Source organism: Lutra lutra, chromosome 5 (assembly GCF_902655055.1).
Source record: "Lutra lutra chromosome 5, mLutLut1.2, whole genome shotgun sequence".
Lineage (NCBI taxonomy): Eukaryota > Metazoa > Chordata > Mammalia > Carnivora > Mustelidae > Lutra > Lutra lutra.
In genome coordinates, this window is record NC_062282.1 from 14,396,329 (window position 1) to 14,415,765 (window position 19,437).

At 35.9% G+C, this 19,437-nt stretch overlaps 1 long non-coding RNA gene across 1 annotated transcript; it reads left to right on the plus strand.

Annotated features, from left to right (window-relative positions):
* The first annotated feature begins 13,567 nt into the window (after window positions 1–13,567).
* On the plus strand, window positions 13,568–18,742 carry LOC125100937 (uncharacterized). Its single transcript, XR_007127703.1, has 3 exons — window positions 13,568–13,802; window positions 14,765–15,071; window positions 18,270–18,742. It is a non-coding gene; the product is annotated as an uncharacterized LOC125100937 (long non-coding RNA).
* The last annotated feature ends 695 nt before the right edge of the window (window positions 18,743–19,437 follow it).

The window sequence follows — 19,437 nt, forward strand, 5'->3', positions numbered from 1 at the left end:
TTGGTTAGATAAACACATATTTTTGTAATGAAAATTCAATAGGACAATAAGGTTGAATGTTAAAGTGGATATTTAATTATTGTTTGATTTATAACTTTACAATACCTAAAGATATTTTTTCAAATGTTGGTAGCTATAGTGTTCTATTGTTTCTTCTGATGTGTATGGGTATGAGGCTGGATTTATTCACTATGTATTTTTTATGTAATGATATGCATTTAAACAAGAACCAGTCCTTGTTTTAGAAGTTCATCATTTGAACTCCATATGTTCAGAAGGCCCTTGTCATTCATTAAACCAATATTACAAAAACAATTAGCTTTATTGTGAATTGGGATTTTCATAACCTTTCTTTTTTCTCTCATGTGATTCTCTCCACCACCACATGTTGCAGGCCGAATATTTGTTAACTTTCCAAGTTAATAAGACAAACTTAGCTCTCTAAGTCATGTGACTACTGAAGTTCACAAAGTTAATGAAAACAGAATCAAGACTTCCAAACTCACTTACATCTTCCTTTCAGCATGGCATATGATCATGGAAAACATGAAATCTGCTCAGCTATTAGCTTCTTTAGGACAGAGACAGAATCCCAGCTTGTATTGTTAACAGTCTCTTAACTTTCCTGCTTATACAACATTTTACAAAGTCCTGCAAAAACTGATTTTTCTAAAATGTAGTTCATTAATTCACTTATTGTTTAAAATAAATCCTCTTAAATTCTAGAGTATTCTAGAGTCTAGTATTAACCTGTTTTTCCTTTATGCTTTCTTCTCTCTATTCCTGCCAGACAGGAGTAATTCTTCTTCCTTACACATACCACACCCTCATTATTTATCTTTGCTCAATCTTTTTTTTTAAGTCAATCTTCTAGCATTTTAGCCCATGAGTATCCTATCAGCTGAAGCATAACTCAAATGTCTCATTCTACATCAAAGTTTTTCCTGATTTTCCAGTTCTTTTTCTCTCCCCCCACTCCCTGTCCCACTCTATTCTGAGTCATCTCTTCATGTTATGAACTCTGATACTATCTAAGTGCTCTCATGACACTTTTTGGCTTCTAAATAATGGGCAACTACTTTGGGACAGTCACTTTCTGTAACACAAGGTGTGGATAGGGAGAGGAAAAGACAGGTGAATCTTTGAATTTAAGGACATTTAGGTCTAACAGGAAGAATGGTGAATAAAAAAATGTAGAATGTAGAAGATGGAAGGATGCGAATTATAAGGGGAAGGGGTCAATTCCAAATTACTGGATGAGCTTCATACGCTATGATTTGAAGTTGGGAGGTTTTCCAAACTCCCATAAATCTTACAAATTCTCTGGTACTGCCTTGAGGCCACTATTCTTATGTGATGGATTCTCTACTGTATTAAATTCTTCATTAGGCTAAACATTTTTTAATATAGTAAATCCAGTTTAAAATTTGTATATATACTGTAATATGGTATAAAACTTAGAAGAACAAGAATTAGGTAGTTACATATGGGTATTTTCCAATGCTAAAGAGTATAGTGATAGTGAGATCAAATAAGATGAGATGAGAAAAATAGGACCGAAATCACAGTTACTTCAACACACTATCTAGGAACCTTCTTGGTATTGGCTGAGACTATGGCAAGTAATTTTGAATTTCAGGATTGATTCAAACTTGTAAAAAGTCAAAGAATTTCAAATTGGCAATTTTATCCTGTGCTAAAAAAAAAAAAAGAAAAAAGAAAAAAAGTGAACTTCCTTCTGTCACTTTTCAAAGTATCAGATCCAGGAAAAACTAAATGAATGATACTTCATGAAATTGATATGGTTATAATATTTTCTTCACAGTAAAAATATTTAAAGACTTCACAGATTCAGTCATATAAGACTATGATTACTTATGGGATCAAACATAACACAATGTAGAATCCTACAGAAAGTGCAAGTCCAAATATTGTATTTAGAGACAAAAATATGCCAATGAGAAATTGCTTTAAACCTTTACTTAAAATTATATATAAGGAACTGGGAATTGGGGGGAAAAATTTATTTTTTTGCCTATTAGAGTCATTGAATTTCTCTGGACTTGTTCTTATCTATACAATGAAAGGACTGGACTCCAGTTCATAGTTCTTAAAAAATAACAAAACGTATATATGTATGTAATATGTTGTTTCCCTTTGGAAATGTAACAATGTATCCATTAGATTTACACACGTCCACATTTACCCTGGCCTACTTGGGGAAATCTATAAGGGATATTCCATGCCTCTTCCAGTTTTAATGTTTTGTAAATTAAGGCACCATAATTTCACAGATTTCAGATTGAATGAGGATTTCTTTAACATTACTTTATTTGAAAAGATTCCTACTTTTTGAATTAAAAAACATTTTGTCTTCAGTTAGTGAATTCAAACACTTAAAGTGATGATTTCTTGAGCATTTGGTGACGAATTCCAAATCCCCTTATAAATTCAAGCTCTATAATTTTATAGAGGTTTGAGTGTTAGTGATAAAGAATTGATCACTATGATGTTTCAAACACAGGAAACGCTCAAGATGTTATGTCTCATATTTCAGATAATGAAACTTAAACAGAAATCCTTTACTTTTTTTATGTAGGAACCAGAAAATATTTCTTAGTTACATACTATATTACCATGATATAACTAGATAACTCCCAAATGAAACAACTTTGACAAAAGAAGGAATATTTCAGCCTCTGCTGTAAGAGCATACTGTGCCATAGGAAGCTAGTTATTGCCCAAAGCTTTGCTCATTGTATATAATGAGATTTGCAGCTCTAACACAGCTATATTATCTTTAAAAAACTATCCCCAGTCCAAAGATATGGTCATTATCTAAATCGTATGTAAAGAAAATTAAATGACTTGGCTCTTACAGAACAAATGAAAAAATAATGTTAATCTAAAATGGACACATTCATAAAAAGCTGTAAATGGACTTAGTTTCAAATGTGTAACTTACTATGTGCAATAAAGTGCAAATCTATATTATCCTTATGGATACGCTATATAATGCAAAGCCTTAGAAGGGTCATGTAAAGAATCACTCCTAACGAGGTATATCTAAAATCAATGTAAATATATATGTAAATTCTTCAACATCAAGGTTGATTACTGAAGCTGAAAATGCTTGTTCAGTGCAAGTCATAATACCTATTATGATATTAACCTGAGTACATTGCATTTTAATGAACAAATTGAAAAATCTGATGTCAATTTCGTAGCATATGGAGTTTAAAAGACGACTTAATGTGGTGGTTGGAAGCAGCCTATAGGGAAAGACTGGCTGGGTTTGAATCCTGGCTCCAACACTGCCACTGTGGCATTCACCACCTGTGTTGTCTTGGCAAGCCTCCTAAATGCTCACGTTCTCACATCTGTAAAAGGGAGGATTATGGCACCTAGTCCCTAAGATTACTGTGACAGATAGATGGGATGGTATGCATGAAACATTTAGAACAATATCTGAGAGGTGGTAGTTGCTATACATTTTTGCTGTTATTATTATTATAATTACTATATTTTATTGTCTTGACCAATGAGATTTAAATTTATATTAAAATCACAATTAAAATTTAGTTAATGTTCTAACCCTTTACATTAAAGCACAAAATGTTGATTGATACAAATAAAAATGAGATTTTAAGCAGTTTCTGCTTTCATTATTAACAAATGCTGATTGTCTGGCAAAGTGATCCTCAATGTTTTTGTCACAGACTCTTTGAAGACAAATTAGATTTATTGATTTTTTTAATTCAAAATAAGTGTAACTTCTTAGATTAGATTTGCAACCTATTTTAAGGAATTTGAGGACACCAGATTAAGAAACTGATAGAGTTAATAATTTTTAAAAGATTTCTTTTATTCTTTCTCTGATGAAAATATTAATTTTGTATATTTGATAAAAATTCATCTTCTCTACATACCATTTCTGTATGTAAATAATTGTTTACCATGTTACATAACATAGCATGATAAATGCTTCATTATGTATTCTACATAAAATACCTCAAATTTTAACAATTATTGTATAGTATAGGTGCAGAATTTTATGCTAAGGACAGCTCTGGCATGCTACTTAAAAGTTTGAATTAATCTGGATGTCACTCAGTTGAAAAGGTTAGGCAAAAATACTGATTGATTCAGTGACCAAATGATGCTACAGCTTCCCTGAAGCATTTATTCAGAGCAATTAAGGTGTGAAATCTTTTTCCCTTCAGAAAAACAATTCCTGCTGAGTACACATTTTTAGCTATAACTTCACTCTTCTGTGATGGTCACTGCAATGATTAAACTTGTTTTTATATAAGGAGTTTGTGTTTTAGACATTGAGTAGAATTCTCATTTCATAATTTTAAAGACATTAGGGAATATAATTTAATTGATTTGTTTCTCTTAGGCTACAGCAGCCTAAGAGAAATGGAGCTGCAGGAAATAGAATACTTCTTTTTTTACCTTGCCTGGTATAATCCTGGGGCTTCACCCCCTTCCAAATTCCTCCTATTTATTATTGTTTCTTTGTTGGAAGGCTCAGGAATTGGTCCAGAGTGGTTTCCACACAGGGATGCTCTGAGTATCACTACTTTATGATGCCCTTAAGATAGAGTACTTCTTTCTCATCTGTGAGCACCACAGCAAACTTGTATAGTAAACTGGTTTCTTGTCTATTTGCTACTTTGGGAACACATGTGTTTTGACTACTCAGTTGTATGCTCACTCTGTTGCAGGGGTCTACATATATGAGGATGAGCTTTTAAAATGGGAGAAAAGGGGCACTTGGGTGGCTCAGGGGGTTAAAGCCTCTGCCTTCGGCTCAGGTCATGATCCCAGGGTCCTGGGATCGAGCCCCGCATCGGGGCTCTCTGCCCAGCAGGGAGCCTGCTTCCCTTCCTCTCTCTCTGCCTGCCTCTCTGTCTGCTTGTAATCTCTCTGTCAGATAAATAAATAAAATCTTAAAAAAAAAATAACTAAAATGGGAGAAAAAATTGTAAAACTTTCCTATTCTTCAAGGAGGGACTCAAAAAGCCAATGGTTTTATATAAAATTTGATGAGCGTTGACAAATATCTATAGTCCTTTGCCCATTACAATGATCAGAATATAAAACATTACATCACCCCCCCAAAGTTTCCATGAGCTTCTTTGCAGTTTTTTCTGTTAGCCACATCCTGAGGCAGGCACTAATCTGCTGTCACTATACTTCCACCTTTTCTTGAATTTAATTTAATGGGATCATGAAGTATGTAGTGTTTCATGTTGGTCTTCTTTAACTTAGAAAAATCCTTTTGAGGGATGCATGGTGGCTCAGTTGGTTAAGCGGTTAAGCGTTAAACATCCCAGAGTTCCGGGATGGGGCCCCGAGTCAGGATCCCTGCTCAGCGGGGGTCTGCTTCTCCCTCAGCCCCTCACTCCACTTGCGCTTGTTTTTTAATAACAGAAAAATTCTTTTGAGATTCATCCCTAATTTACATGTGTCTTTAGTATATTCCCTTTTCTGGCAAAATAATATTTCATTGTGTCAATATACTGCTGTTTTTGAATCCATTCAGTAGTTGACAGACATTTGATCTGCTTCAGTTTGATCAATCACAAATAAAGCTTCTCTGGACATGTATGTAGAAGTCTTTTTGTGGACATACATCACACGTTTTTTCTGAGTCAGTTCTACCAGTGTGTTTGGTGGGTCATATGGTACCAATATCTTTATCTTCAGGAGAAACTGTCAAATGTTTTCTAAATTGTATCATATGTATTCTCACTAGTGAAGTGTGGATGGTCCATTTGTTCCACATTCTTGCCAACATTTGTTACTGTCACTCTTTTTAATTTTCAGCCATTCTGGTTAATACATATCTTATTGATGTTTTCATTTGCATTTTCCTAGTAACAGTGGTGTTGAACATTTTTTTAATATATATTTTGACTTTTCCTATACATTCTTTCCTGAAGTGACTGATAAAACCTGCTAGTCATTTTTCACTGGGCTTTTTTTATTCCTAATTTTGCATTGTAAAAATTCGGATACAAGTCTTTTATCAGAGTACAGTTTTAGACATTTCTCTTATCTGTGATTTGTATTTTCCTTTCTTTTTTTAAATTTTATTTTAACACTGATTTTCAAAGGGTTAAGATTTTTAGATTTAATAAAATAAAATTTATAATTTTTTGCTTTATGAATAATGCTACTTGTGTCTTTATCTTTGTCTAATATAATGTTTAAATAGTTTCCCCTATTTTCATCTATGCATTTTATAGTTTTTTTTAATTTAGCTCTATGATTAATTTTGAAATGAACTTGAGGTGTGTTTTTAAAAATATGGCTTTTATGGACTAAATACTGTCTCCCAAAATTCATGTGTAAAAATGTCGAACTGCCAGTACTTCAGAATATGACTGCATTTGGATGTAGGGCTTCTAAAGAGGTAATTAAATTAAAATGAGGGTATCACCGTATGCCCTGACACAATCTGACTGGTGTTTTAATTTCTTGATTCAACAGAGGTGATGATAATGGATATCATTACCTTGTCCTGTATCTTTTTTTTTTTTTTTTAAGATGTATTTATTTGAGAGAGAGAGAGTGCAAAAGGGGCTGGGGAGGGGCAGAAGGAGAGGGAGAGGGGAAACAAACTCTCTGCTGACTGGGGAGGCCCATGAGACATTAGATCCCAGGACCACAAGATCATGATTTGAGCAGAAACCAGGAGTCAGCCACTTAACCGACTGAGCCACCCAGGAGCTCTTACCTTGTCCTAGATCTTAAGGGAAGGTGTTTTCTATTTCACCAAAGTGATGTTATTGCAAGTTTGCATAGATGTTCTTTATCCAGCCAAGGAAGTTCCAACAAATTTTTCATTTGTTACAAGGAGATGTTGTAATCATAAATGATTTTTGATTTATTTGAATAATTTTTTTGCATTTATTGAATTGATCATGTATAATTTTTAATTTGTTTTTTAGCCTTCTGATATGGTTTGGAATCACACTGATTGAATTTTTAATGTAAAACCAACTTATCACTCCTGGCATTAAAGCCCAGTTGGTCATGATGTATTCATATTTTATATATTATTTATTATATTTGGTAAGGTTTGTTTACAATTTTTGTGTCTCTGTTTGCATGGGATATTGGCCTCTGGTTTTCTTTTCTTTTAAAGACATTCTCATTTTGATGCCAGTGTCATCTTGGCTTCATAAAGTGAATAGTAAAGTATTCCCTTCTATTTTATAGAAGATTTTCTATAAGATTGGCAGTGTTTTTTTTCCTTAAGTGAATGGTAGAATTTATGAGAAAGTCATATGGACGTGGAGTTTTCTTTGTGGGAAGGTCCAATTATGAATTCAATTCCTTTAAAAGGTACAGTGCTATTTAGGTTATTTATTTCTTGTTGAGTGAACTTTGTTGGTTGTGGCTTCAAGGATTTTGTCTATTTCATTGTGAGTTGTTAAAGCTATTAGCATAAATTATTTGTAGTATTTCCTTATTGTCTTTTTAATGTCTGTAGGCTCCATAACAATGTCCTCTCTTTTATCCTTGGTATTGATAATTGGCATTTTGTCTCTTTTCTTAATAGATAACTAGAGATTTATACATTTAATTGATCTTTTCAGAGACAGCTTTAGGTTTCATAAATTTTTCTTTATCATTTGGTGACTTTCTAATCCACTGATACTTTGCTCTTATTTTTATTAGCCTCTGCTTAACCTGGGATTTTATTTCATCCCCCTTTTCCAATTTTTGCAGTGGAATCTTAGATAATTGAATTCAGACTTTTAGCTTTAACAAATATAAGCATAAAAATATCAAAAGTTATGTTATATTTCTTAAATATATATTTATATAAACATATAAATATGTATATATTTCTCAAGTATTTAGAAATATAACTTAACTATAAACCTACCTGCAATCAACATTTTGATGCATCTCACAATTTCTGATATGTTGTATTTTCATTTTCATAGAATTCAAAATAGTTGCTATTAATGTTCTTTTGAATTTCTATTTGATTCACAAATGACTAAGAAGTAGGAATGCCCTATTTAGAAGACCCAAAACACAAATATCCAGATTGAATTTCAGATAAATTTTTTTTAAGATTTTATTTATTTGACAGAGAGATCACAAGTAGGCAGAGAGGCAGGCAGAGAGAGAGAGAGAGAGGGAGAGAGAGGAGGAAGCAGGCCCCCTGCCTAGCAGAGAGCCCGATGCGGGACTGGATCCCAGGACCCTGAGATCATGACCTGAGCTGAAGGCAGAGGCTTAACCCACTGAGCCACCCAGGCGCCCCTCAGATAAAATTTTTTAAATATAGTATGTGCCATGCAATATTTGAGTGCTGTTTATACTAAAAAGTCTCATTGGAGATCTGCAATTCACATTTAGCCAAGTGTTATGTATTTTATCTTACAATTTTACTTAAAAGTATTTTACTTACCTTGTAAATATTTAGTAATTTTCCAGATATCTCTGTTATTGATTTCTAGTTCAATTCTGGTGTGTGTGTGTGTGTGTGTGTGTGTGTGGGTGCCCACAGATGCCTGAGAATGTGCATGCAGAGAAGACATCTCCATGATTTTAATCTTTTACAATGTATTGAAACCTATGTTATGGACCACAATGTGGCTATCTTGGTGAATATAGGAAAGTACCTGTTTTATGCCTGTTAAGTATTTTGTAAATGTTAATTAGGACAAATTGATTGATAAGGTATAAGTCTTCTGTAACTGTATCAGGGTTCAACCAAAGAAGCAAAATCATTATGAGATAGATAGATGATAGATAGAGAGAAAGAGAGATAAATTGATTTGCTTCAGAAAATTCACCTTACACCATTGGGAAACCTGGTTAAACAGTCTCTGTAAGGTTATTGTCTATGTCTCCACAACTATTGTTAAAACCTCAAGTTCCCTGAAAAAGGGCATCAGTAAGAAAAGATGAGTTAAAAGTGATAGAAATCAGGGCAGAGTGCACCCCACTAGCATGAGCTGGAATTCCAGTTCACGAGGACAGACTTATTCTTGTTCTCTCTGACCCGGGTGAAGAGAGGGTTTTTGCAGAAGCAGGGAATGTTCCACACAGAGCTGAACGAACCCTGGTCCAGGGGTGAGAGAAGCTGAACGAGGGTCCAGGAAAAGGGCCCGCAGTTGCAGACCCAGTTACCGCTTCATGCCAATGAAGTAGTTACCAGATGAGCAATAATGGTGCGTGGGCTTCAAAACAGCTGTGGCTTCCCGTCCACCCTCCAACTATCCCAAAGCCTTTTTGGTGGCCCATGGGAACTGGAAACATGCAAGCAAGGGAATACTGGGAAATGAGATTCAACGTAGAGAAGTGGACACATTACAAAGCCATTTCAGTATCCTTACTGATTTTTAGTCTGCTTGTTCTGTCAGTAACTGAGGAAGAGTTGAAATCTTTGAGCAATTATTTATTTCCTATTTTAGTGGAGTCCTTTTTACTTTATGTGTTTCAAAGCTTTTACTATTAAACACATGTATTTAGAATTATTAACTCTTCTCAATGAATCGACCATTTTATCTCAATGAAATGTTCCTCTTCATGCCTGGTAATATTTGTTGTTCTAAAGTTTACTTTGTCTAATATTACTTAAGTTCCCCAGGCTTTCTCTGATAAGGGTCTGAAGGCTGTGACTTTATCTGTTTGTTTGTTCTTTGTTTGTTTGTTTGCTTTACTGTCCTGTATCTTTATATGTAAAATGAGGTCATATACATGGCATATATTTTAATCTTGCTTAAAAAACATCCAATCTGGGGTACCTGGATGGCTCAGTTGGTTAAATGTCTGACTCTCGGTTTTAGTTCAGGTCATGTTCTCAGGGTCATGATTTCAGGGTCCTGAGGTCGAGCTCTGGAACAGGCTCAGCTAGGGCCTCTACATCAGGCTTCCCACTGGGTGAGGAGCCTGCTTAAGATTCTCTCTCCCTCTTACTCTGCCCCTGCCCCTCTTACTCTCTCTCTCTCCTTCTCTTTCTCAAATAACTAAATAAATCTTTTAAAAAATCCAATCTGGAGCACCTGGGTGGCTTCAGTGGGTTAAGCCTCTGACTTTGGCTCAGGTCATGATCTCAGGGTCCTGGGATCAAGTCCCACATCAGACTCTCTGCTCAACGGGGAGCTTGCTTCCCCCTATCTCTCTGCATGCCTCTCTGCCTACTTATGATCTCTCTCTCTGTCAAATTAAAAAAAAAAAAAAACCTTAAAAAAAATCCACTCTGACAAACTTTGCTTATTAATTCGGGTGTTTAGTCTATATTTAACATAATCATGAATATGGTTGGATCTAATTCTACCATCTTGCTATTTGTTTTCTATGCATATCATCTGTTCTTTGTTCCCTTTCTTCATTTTTCTGCCAGATTTTGGATTAATGAATGTTTTGGGAGTTTCATTTTCTCCCTACCACTAGCTTATATCTACCTCTTTGCTCTATTCTTCCAGTGATTGCTTTAGGTTTACCATATACATCAATTTATCACAATATACCTCAATAATAATGTATGTACAGTACAGTGTAGTAGTAGAACAAAATATGCTTTCATTTATACATCTGATCATTTTTGTTATTGTTGTCAGCTCTTTTATTTTTAAATGTTATAAACCCCACCATTTTATTATTATTATTTTCTTTTAAATAATATTCTTTCCATTAAGTTAAGAAATGAAAACACACAACAATCCCTTTTATTTAGTTATTTTTAAAGATTTTCTATTTGAGTATAACTGACACATACCGTTACATCTGTTTCAGGTACACAACATAGTGACTTAATATTTCTCTGTGTGATGCTAAGCTCACCATGAAAACTTTTCATGTTTATCAATATATATTCTATTCCTGAACCTCTTTATTCTTTTAAATAAGTTCACATTACCCTCTGATATAGTTATCTTTTCACCAGAAGAGCTATCTTTAACATTTCCAGTTGCCCTATTATTCAGGCCAGGAATTCACTCAGCTGTTGTTTATCTTAAAAAGTTTCTCATTTTTGGGGCACCTGGGTGGCTCAGTGGGTTAAGCCTCTGCCTTCCATTTGCTTCATGATCTCAGGGTCCTGGGATCAAGCCTCTCCCTGGGCTTTCTGCTCAGCAGGGAGCCTGATCCCCTGCCCCCGCACCCCGTCTCTGCCTGCCTCTCTGCCTGCTTGTGATCTCTCTCTCTGTGTCAAATAAATAAATAAAAATCTTTAAAAATTTTTTCATTTTCTTTTATGAAAAATATTTTCACTAAGCATATATTTCTGGCTTGAGCATATATACTTTTCTCAGTACTTTAAAGATGCTGGTCAATTATCTTTTGGCCTGGATAATTTTGACAGGAAGTTGGCTATCATTTTAGTCTTTGTTCCTCTCTCTATATAAAGTATCCTCCCTCCAGCTCTGACTGCTTTTATGATTTTTTTTTTTTTTTTGCCCATAAGTTTAAGGAATGTTCTTACAATGTGGCTTAGTATGATTTCCTATTTATTTCTTATGCTTGGAGTTTCTTGAGCTTCTTTAGTTTCAATGGTCTCAAAGTTTTATAAAAATTTCAGGAAATCAGCCATTATTTCTTCCTTTCCCCTTATCTTTGTGTGTGTTTTCCTCTTTCTTCTTCTTCTGGGATCTGAATCACACATATGTTAGACTGCTTACTATTTTCCACAGGCCACTTATGCCTTGCTCATTTTCATTTTCCAGATTTTCTTTTTAGCACTTTATTTTGGATAATTTCTTAAAGTTTATAGCTATTTTCTTTCACTTTATCTATAATCTCTGGTAATCCTTTTCCGAATACTTTTTATTTAGATATTTTACTTTCATATCTAGAGCTTCACTCATATATACTTCTCTCCTTATGATATTCATACTTCCTTTTATATTCTTTACTGTATTTGTAGGATTTAAAATAGCTTCAGTTCCCTGCCTCATTCATCATCTCTGTTGCTTCTAGCTCTGTTTCTTTCTTCCTTCCTTCCTTCCTTCCTTCCTTTCTCTTGCTCTCTCTCTCTTTCCTCTTTCTTTTTTTCTTTCATGGTAGGTTCTGGGTTATAATTTTCTGTGCCTGGAAATTTCTACTTGTATGCCAGGCATTGCGAATTTTACATATTTTGTTGCTGGGATCCTTTCATTATGCTTTGCTTTTTTTTTCCCCCTAGCTTAGAGTTAATTGGAGGGGCCAGGGGGAAATAATTTTCATTTTTCTGAAGTTTGCTTTCATCTTATTAGGATACACAGACTTCACTCTAGGGGTACCTTAACCTCACTGCTAAAGTAATAAACTTCTCAAAACTCAATTCAATGCCACATATGTTGCCAGGTTTCTTGCTCTGATATTTATATCACTTCAAATGCCACTGGGGAAGTTTTTAAAAATTAAATGAATTCACTTTAATTTTAATGTTTAAAACAAAATGCTTAAGATCTATACTCTTCTATTTAGGAAACAGTTATTATTAGAAATAAGCAATGCTTTTTATTTCCAGGGTAAGCAGCACCCACTAAATACTGATGCATTCCTTTCTCTGTCCCATCTTCCCTTGTAATTATGTTATAGCCATATAACTGAGACTGATTAAATGCGAGTCCTATGTCTGGTCTTATGCCCATTTTGCCTGCTTCTTCTGTTCTTCATTTTCCCTTTGGCTGTTGAAGATGGAAACCACCTGTTGAAATGGTGACAGTGACCCAACACAATGGAAGCAACCTGGACCTGGAATCATCGCACAGAGCACACCTGGTCAGAGCATCATCTCACCTACATCAGATCATGTGTGCTTGAGAGTTAAACTTTTGTGGTATTAAGCTACTTAAATTTTAGGATTAATTTGCTGCTGAACCATGGTCTATCAAATACTGTCTCATACATTTCTTAAGGTGAAAGATTTAGGTAATATCTAGGATAAGTGAGTCCAGTGTTGAATATTGTATACCTTAAAGCACTTGCTTCTGGCATCCTACTGAGAAGACTTTTGGTTGTTGTTATCATTATAATTAACCTTAAACTAGAGATAAGAAGCTGGTATCATACAGTATTCTGATTGAGAAAACCAATAGTTTCTTCCTGGACAGAGCCATATAACCAGCCCCAGGGAAATATTGGTTGGTGAGAAAATTATGCCAGAGCCATGGAAAAACCCATACAGGGGAAAAATCCCAGTCATTAAGGGGAGGTGGAATGATCAAACCAAAGGGGATAACTGAGAATCAGATAATATTTTTAAAATCTTTTAAACTGGATATAGACATCTAAAATGAACAAATAAGAAAAGGAATTTGGAAAGGAAAAGAATGTCCATTTTCCTATGTTGTGAACAAATTATGATAAACTCAGTTGTTTAAAACATACATATTAATTTTTTACCAGTGTTTGTCCCGGGTCAGGAGTCCTTCAGTGACAGAGCTGGGTATTCAGCTGTGGGTCCTATATGGCTGTAATTAAAGTGTGAGTTGGGCTACTTTTATATCTATATGCTTGACTGGGGAAGCGTGTTGCTAAGCAACACTCTTATTGTTGACAGAGTTCAACACATATTATTATAGACAGAATTCATTCACTTGTAGTTGCAGGACTGAGACTCTTAGCTTCTGGCTGCCTGTTGACTGGAGACTTCCTGAGCTCCTAGAGGAGCTAGAATCTGCTCCTAGTTCCCAACCCTGTGAACTTTCCCAACACAGCCACATCCTTCCTCACATCAGTATGGAGAGTCTCTAGAGTGAATCTACTAGCAGGAAAGAGTCTTGTACACTGTGACATAATCATGAGAGGGAAAACACAAAGAATCTAGTGCAGAAGGAAAGGTAAGGGTGTTTTTAAATGGCGATAACTGTTCTCCCACAACTGTGCATCTGGCTTAGGCAGAGGCAGTTTCCAACCGGAATCGAAGAAAGAGGGCTCCAGAAGAGGCGTTGCCAAGAAAGAAGTCAGTTAATTAATGTGTTTGGTGTAGTAAATAGGGAAAGCAGCGGAGATGTAAGTATTAATTTCAGTGAAAATTCAAAGCTGTATAAAAGAAGGAAATCATAAATGCTAACTACTGAGTTGACCAAAATTATAGTAAAATATTTCAGAGCTAGGACAGAGGGGATGTGTATGCATGTGTATATATAGTTGGGGTAGGAAAAAAGATATCTGTATCCTCATATCTCATAGTAGAGAATTAGTAAGTTACCATCAAAGACTTAAGAAAAAAATAGCAGTGTAAGTACCTCAGTGAGGAGTAGGACATGAACTAGATGGGATAAAGAGCTGAAAGTCATTGCCTGTGATGAGTAAACAGGAAATTGCATATATGAAGGTCAAGGTCTGCTGTTTTTTGTTATATCCTTCTTCATTCATTTGATTTTTAAAACTATGCACTTGTCTAGTCATGATGAAAATAAAAATTAATTTAAGAACGAGTATAATGAGATCATTTAGTGTTTTACTCCATATACACTAGCATTGGATGAACTTTTTTGAAAGTTCCAGGTCTTAAGTTTGTTCTTAAAAATAACATCTCTCCACTTCCTCCATACCCCATAAAGCCCACGATTTCTGAAGAGGCCGAGAGACTCTCCATTGAGGATGAGATAGAACCGAGGTAATAGTAGGGCAGTGAGTGGAGAGTTAGGAGGAATAGATTACCTTACTTTCCAATTTTCCCCAGGCTCAGTTTGTATTAGAAGAAGCTGGATTGCGGGCAAAGAACTTCACCAATGTTTACTGTGTGTTAGGCCCTGCAGAGTTGTTTTACTTACATATCTTCACTTACGTCTCACAGTAACACCACAAGACAGATCTTGCTTAGCCTGTAGTTACAGAGGATGGGACCAATGGTGAGAAGTTAAATAAATTGCTCAGGCAAACCAAGCCTCCCAGCGCTGGAACAAGAATCAAAACCAAATGCTTCTCTGAATCAAGAGCCTCAGCTTTACCTGGGTCTTAACCGAAGCCCTGCTTAGTTAGCATCAATCCTTAACACAAAAAACTGCATCATTTATATGTGAAAACCTCCTTCATCGTGTGAATTAAATATGTCCTCTACAATCTTGTTTACATTACTTCATTGAACAACAGACAACTCAAAGGTAAATTTTAGGGTTGTTCCTGTAAAATGTTCCAGTCCAGAATTTTATATCTATTTTCATTAAATTTGATATATTCAAATAGCTAAAGAGTGTTTTATTGAGTAAGTGTAGGTGGTTAATTAAAAAAAAATTGCTATGCATCGTATTGGATTCTTTGGTAATTTTTAGCTAATTATATGGCAGCTTGATTTATCTGTCGCTATTTGATTAAATCTTAACACATGATTTTAGCAATACATCAATATTTAATGAAGTGATTAGCATATAGTTGATATTTTGCTAAATCTTTGGGTAAAGACCTTGCTAATTATGAGTTTAAACAGATCTCTAGTGCCGGCTTTGGTGAAGTATATCCATTTTGAAGAAGAGAAATTGTGTTCTGTTTATTAAGGAATCCATATGTTTTGGTATATTCAGGACTTACCATGAAGAGTTTTAAAGAATCTCCATGTTTGCCCCTCCACTATGTTTGCCCCGACCTTCTGCATTAATTGCTGTGACAGAAATAAATAGAGGTGTCAAAGAACAGTGATATAGGAAATCACAAAGAGATTAACAGCTCATTGTGAACTAGTTCCACTCACAACTCTTCGTATGCATGACGAAGCCTTGCTGGCAAACAATGGGTGAAGTGATCATAAGGTCTTGGTGCTGACACGGACATGGGCCCTGTTTTCACAGAGCACAAGCAGGCAGAAGGCGACAACAGACCACGGCCTCTGGTTTCCCTGGAGGCCCCACATCTTTCTTGCAGAAGATAAGTTCTGCAGCAAAACGTGTGGCTGTATGTAGGCATACGTGTGTGTCTGAATTTGTCATTTTAACTCTGAAATTGGTAAATAAAAACGTATTTGTTGATTACTGATCCCAAACAATATCATTGGAGTTATGCTGATGACTTATACCTAGATCTTTAAGCATATTTTTAAATGAAATGATAAACAAAGATGAAATGATAAATAAAGATTAATAAAAAATAAAAAACAAAATGATATACCAATTACATGATAAACAAAGATTAAAAGCTGACAATGTCAGTCACTATTTCTGACTTACGGTGTCATCTTTTAAAAGACATTGGTATGAGATTACATTCTCTTTCTCTATTTGAAAGTATATTTAATTTTCTTTAATATTTACATGAGAAGACTTATAAATAAGTTGCAATGGGGAAGGTACAGCCATTCTTTTTTTCCTCAAGCACCACAGTTCTGGGGTTCACTGGGAAGGAGCGTGTGTGTGTATATGTATGTGGGAACCACTCTCCCACCTCCCGCACGCACACTTAAAGACACAGAGAAGGATTGGAAGTGAGTAAGTGAACGGAGTGCAAGTCTTGCACTAGGCAGGATAGATGTTCTCCCATATGGTCACTAGCTTGATGGGCTCTCACCAGCCTCTTTTCCTGTCTCCGGGGCTGGAGCTCATTTAAAGGAAAGCGTGATGGAGGCGGCAAAAAGGGACCAGCTGAGCCTTAAAGCCTTTGTTTAGCCTAATAGATCAGGTTAGCGTTTTGCAGATGTTGGGTTTCCAAATCAATAATCCTGTTGACGGCATATCGCAGCAGGAGCTATTAGATGATGTAATTTGGAATTTGATTTGCTCCTTAGGTTAAGACAAACAAATCTCATTTGCAGTGTAAAATATCTAACATCATGAAAATAATGCCTTCCGTTTTGCTTTCTCACCCAAGGGCATTTTACAGAATAGAAGTCAAGGTTATTGTGACAGTCATCACGTGGCAGACAACTGCAGCCGCAGACCACGTTCTGAAAGCATGCTTTTTTTCTCTTATTAGGTTATTGCAAGGGGTAACCATGCTAGTGGAGGCATTTGGAGCTTTGTATTGTGTGAGGAGAAATAGAAATCCCCGATATTACAGCTGCACTTTTGATTTGTCATTTATTTGGAATAAATAGAGGGTGGTATGCCAGTTGCTATGGAAACGAGTTCTACTTTGGAGCAGTGCAAGACCTTTAAGCACGTTTGAAATTGCTTCTTTTTCATTATGTTTCAGCACTGAGGAAGGTGTGATGTACAATTAAATAGAAATGAAGGTTTAATTTAAAAATTAAATTACATTTTCTGGATTGTCCTTTGTGTACGACATGCTTTAAGAAACAAGATTGCTACTGTGTGTTTTGGGAAGAGAAATGGATCATATTCATTGCTGTGCGTGTGTAGGAGAGAGGGGGAGAGAGAGAGAGAGAGAGAGAGAGAGATTTATAATGATTCCTCTCATAGAAGTTTATTATGAAAATGCCAGTGCTATCTAGGACATTCTGGAAATCTTGGTAAATACAGGCAGGGTTATAAAAAGAAAAATATATGTTTGGATTTGTTTGTAGGTTATAAATCGAGAATTAAGTATCATGCTGAGGAAAAAAAAAGACAACACTCAACTGTTTAGATTTTTAAAGACAATCTTTTAAGGAAATTAGTGAAAATAAGAGATTACTATTCAGTTAGGGCCCTGAAATACAGGCATTATAAAAACAGGAATCTATGCACAGGTGGCAGCCAAAACACGAGGGTTTTGGAGATGAAAGCCAGAAGGAAGCTTTATTAAAATACAGGAAGTGTATTTTATCTCTGAGGAAGTGATATTTTGTAGCTTCTGAAATTGAACGTGTTGAAATGTTTGTTTAGTCTTATGCGTTAATTATATAAGTTGTCCCAGAAATATTAATATAGATTACTCAATGGCGATCATCTTAGTTATAGCCATATGTTAAAAACTTACCTTTTTAGAACTCTTTACAATATGTAAATATACCATATATAAATATATAAAATACAATATATACAATGTATAAATAAATATATAAATACAATATATGAATGCTATAAATAGTACGTGCTATTCCATGTACTGTCAACAATTTCAGAGTGATGGTTCAGAGCAGCTATCGGTTTTCCATTTTCCTTGGAAGTGACTTGCCCAAAGTCCCCCGGGGGGTAATCAACGGAACACCTGGGGATCCTTGTTTCTGGACTTCTAAGTCTATGATCTTTCCACTCCTAGAATTACATCTAACCTTGGACTACACCTACAAAACGTCCTATTTTCTTATGACTCACTGAGGCAGGTATCATAAAGTATTTAATGACTCTTTAGAAAGCATGTGATGACGTGTGCTTTAAAATAAAGATTTCTTCTTTGAAGCATCCTAACCTATGCCTTTATTTTTTTTACAGCTGTAAAAATGGGTTTCCCAGTGAATTCACATCGTTCAGGCATTGTGGCCATGATCTGCTTTGTACCTAATTTAAACATCCCTGCTCTGTGATAGAGAGGATTGTCATCTGCGCCTGTACGAGGTGTCCACATAATGAGGGGCTATTTATGTCTAGTCACGGTCTGCTTAATCAATCCCTTCCTGGCCATGCGCCTTCCTGGCAACAGAGCCCCAGCCTCTCAAAAGATGGTGTGGGGCACTGAAAACAGGGTGCTGTCAGGATTGGGGCTTCATCGCTTGTGAGCAGCTGCCGGCACAGCAGTCCTGGGGCTTTCACGAGGCTGCTCTGAATATGTCCACAGCCGATGAGGCTGGCCCCATGCTGCTAAGTGCTGCATCGTCAAAGCCTGTCTGCCGGAGAGCCCTGGCTTCGTCCTACTGCATACAGACAGCCTTTCTTGGAGGAGACACTTTATGCTTCTGTCGAACAGAAATAAAGCCGTTCAGGGTATAATCAATGCCTTTGTAACGTTCCCTACAGAAAGGAGCACTCAGGACAGACTATGTGAGCTTGTTGTCGTTGTCACTGTCAAATGTGAAGATTCTCCTGTCTCCAAACCTTGGTGAAGTAGCGGGATGTCAAAAGGAAAACAAAAAGAGGCTTGTGTTGTTAAATTATTTCAGGGCCTATTGTCTAATTTCGGAAATATAAAGGTTTCATAAAGTGTTAGCTTGTGATGGAGATGAGAGTCGTGTCCAATGTCAGGCTGGAACGTGTAGGAGTCTAGGCTCTTTGTGAAGGGAGGCTGCCTGAAACACTGGCACCCAAGGCTTTGTACACGGGCACCTGCCCTCATGCTCCTGAGTTCTCAAAACTGATGCTCTGGTCTCAGATGGAACAGAGGCTTCGCAACGGCTTTACCTCGATGCTAAAAATCAACACCAGGAAGGCCACCATAAAAATCAAAATAGGTTGTCCCATTCATAATAGTAAACTGTTAATAAAAGGTAAACTGCTTATGGAAAAGTGCACAAATCATAAGCATACAGTTTATGTATTTTTTAGAATGAACAACCTGTATAACTAGCACTGCATACAACACAAAATATTACTATTCCTCCACAGACTCTCCTGGAACCCCGTTCCTGCCCCTGACAGCCCCAAAGTAGCCAAGGTACTATCTTCT